Raw genomic sequence first — 2,843 nt, 5'->3', positions numbered from 1 at the left:
TCTAAGGATGGTACTATAGAACGCCACCTCAAGGTAGGCCTAGTGGCGCCATCTCTTGGTCAGGCCGGAAACTTATCAATCCACCCTCGTATATATATATACATACATACATATTATTAATGATAATATTATAATTATGTTACATTATAATAGCCTTATTTATGTCTTGATCCGCATTTGAAAGAAATTAATGAAATTGGGGATATTGGAATTCATCTCGTTTGGATAAAAACTCCATTATTTGGTTGAAAAATAAATTATTTTGTTGAAAGTGTAACTATTTTGTAAAAAAAGTCCTCTTTTCTATCAAAAGTTCAACTACTTTGTTAAAATGTATTCTTTTTTTCTTTGAAGGTTCATCTCTTTCGTTGAAAACACATTTTTGAAACTGAAAATTTAACAAATTTAACTATTTGGTTGAAAGTTCAACTATTTGATCGGAAACTCATATTTTTCGCTTAAAAAATTCAACTTTTTGTAGGTAAGTGGACTTTTTGACATTAAAATTAAATAATTTCGTTGAAAATTCATGTATTTTGTTTAAAATTTGTCTGTTTTGTAAATCATTGATTTTCTTAGTCGAAAATTCATCTTATTGGTTGACAATTCAAAAACTTTGTTGAAAATACATTTTTCCTGTTAAAAATTATTTATCTTTATATGAAAATGTAACTATTCTAGGATTGATTAAAAATTAATCGTATCTATTGGTTAAGTAGAAAAATATTTTATTTTATAAAAAACAATAATCTTCTTGGTCGAAAATTAACATTTTGCCTTGAAAATTTAACAATTTTGTTGAAAATTCGTTTTTTTTCTTGTTCAATTCAATTTTTTATCACAGTTTTTATCTGGAATTTGAACTATTCTATTTTTGGTTGAAATTTTATCCTGTACATTGTACTAGTTAAAACACGAATTATTTGATAGAAAATTAATTTATTTGTTTTCGATTATGATTTTTTTTTTAATTGAAAGAATTTTTAAATAAAATTTTTTAAATTGAATTTAAGGTATTAAAAATGGAAAAATAATTGATTTCACAAGATGATACTGAATCCGTTGAAAATGAAAGAATTAATAGATATTAGTTTTTAAAATTATTTTCAATGATGACTTCTAATGTTATTTCAGTCTGAAAAAAAATTTATTTTCAACCCATTCAATTTGAAATTGTTTAATTAAAAAAAAAATTCCTTAATTATTAGCAATATTTGACCGTTCATTTAAAACAATCCATTATAAACAACTATTAAAAACTATAAAAATTTGAACAGAATAGTTCAAAATAGAAAGCCTTGAATTGTTAAAATTGGAATGAGGTAAATTTTAACTTTGAACGCTACAATTTTAATTTCAAAAAAAGATTCAAAATTAATTTAAAACTTGAAATTATGTTTTTTTTTTTGTAATTATAACTTGAAATTAATGGTTGTGATTGCTAAGAAAATTGAAAATCATTTTTTATTTTGACAAATAAATTGTAAGTAAGTATTTGAAAACATTTTAAAAATTAAAAAAAAAGAATCATGACGATTTTAAGGCAATTTTTTTATTTTGCAGTTTTTAAAATGTTAGGACAAAAATATAATTAACAAAATTTATCAATTTTTAACCCAAAAGTTTACTTTTTAACGAAATATATTAATTCTCTATCAAATAATTGGTATTTTAACTAACACAATGTACAGGATAAAGTTTCAACCAAAAATGGAATAGTTCAGTTTCCAAATAAAAGCGATTAATTTTTAATCAATCATATAATAGTTACATTTTTAGATAAAGATAAATAATTTTTAACAGAAAAAATGAATTTTCAACAAAGTGGGTAAATTGTAAATCAATAAGATGAATTTTCGACCAAGAAAATTAATGATCTACAAAACAGACAAATTTTAAACAATTATATGAATTTTCAACGAAATTATTTAATTTTAAAGTCAAAAAGACCAATTATCTACAAAAAGTTAAATTTTTTAAGCGAAAAATATGAGTTTCCGATCAAATAGTTGAACTTTTAACCAAATAGTTAAATTTGTTAAATTTTCAGTTTCAAAAATGTGTTTTCAACGAAAGAGATGAACCTTCAAAGAAAAAAAGAATACATTTTAACAAAGTAGTTGAACTTTTGATAGAAAAGAGGACTTTTTTACAAAATAGTTACACTTTCAACAAAATAATTTATTTTTAAACCAAATAATGGAGTATTTATCCAAACGAGATGAATTACAAAATCGCCAATTTCTTTGATTTCTTTCTAATGCGGATCAAGATATAAATAATACTATTATTAATGTAACATAATTATGATATTATCATTAATAATATATGTGTGTGTGTATCTTTATATATATATATATATATTATTATTATTATTACACCATTAAGCCAATTCCCTTTCGGTGTAGGCGTGACTCACTCGGCAGGGGAAAGGAGTAGTGTGTGGAAGGGATAGAGATTTTTCAGATTGATCCAGAATTCTCGTGCTATTTAAGTAAATAACACGTTCGTTCCGCAACACTGCTCCGACCCAGGTTGCTGATCAATCTCTCTAGCAATCACCCCAAGCGAAGAACCCCACGAAGTCGTCATGTAAGGTTCCCCACTTGGGTCCATTAATAGCCAGCGTCTTTTGTTTCAGGCGTCATTCACTCTACTGACACTTTTTTTATTAACTATTTACCGCCATACTTTCCTGTCTTGGCATACTTCTCTAGCTTCTTTTATGTCCATGCATCTTCTCATGCAGGCTCTCGCGTTTCTGTGACTTCTTATGTCTCTTCTAAGTAGGGTCTCATTCACACATTCTAACCATTCTTTCCGCGGTCTACCTCTGGGCACGT

At 25.8% G+C, this 2,843-nt stretch overlaps 1 protein-coding gene across 2 annotated transcripts in view; it reads right to left on the bottom strand.

Moving 5' to 3' along the window:
* LOC117179102 (elongation factor-like GTPase 1) overlaps positions 1-2,843 on the bottom strand; it is a 495,923-nt gene that overhangs the window by 158,219 nt on the left and 334,861 nt on the right. The gene's annotated exons all lie outside the window — the stretch shown is intronic.

Source organism: Belonocnema kinseyi, chromosome 8, assembly GCF_010883055.1.
Source record: "Belonocnema kinseyi isolate 2016_QV_RU_SX_M_011 chromosome 8, B_treatae_v1, whole genome shotgun sequence".
NCBI classification, from domain to species: domain Eukaryota; kingdom Metazoa; phylum Arthropoda; class Insecta; order Hymenoptera; family Cynipidae; genus Belonocnema; species Belonocnema kinseyi.
This window is presented reverse-complemented; position numbering and strand designations above follow the sequence as displayed.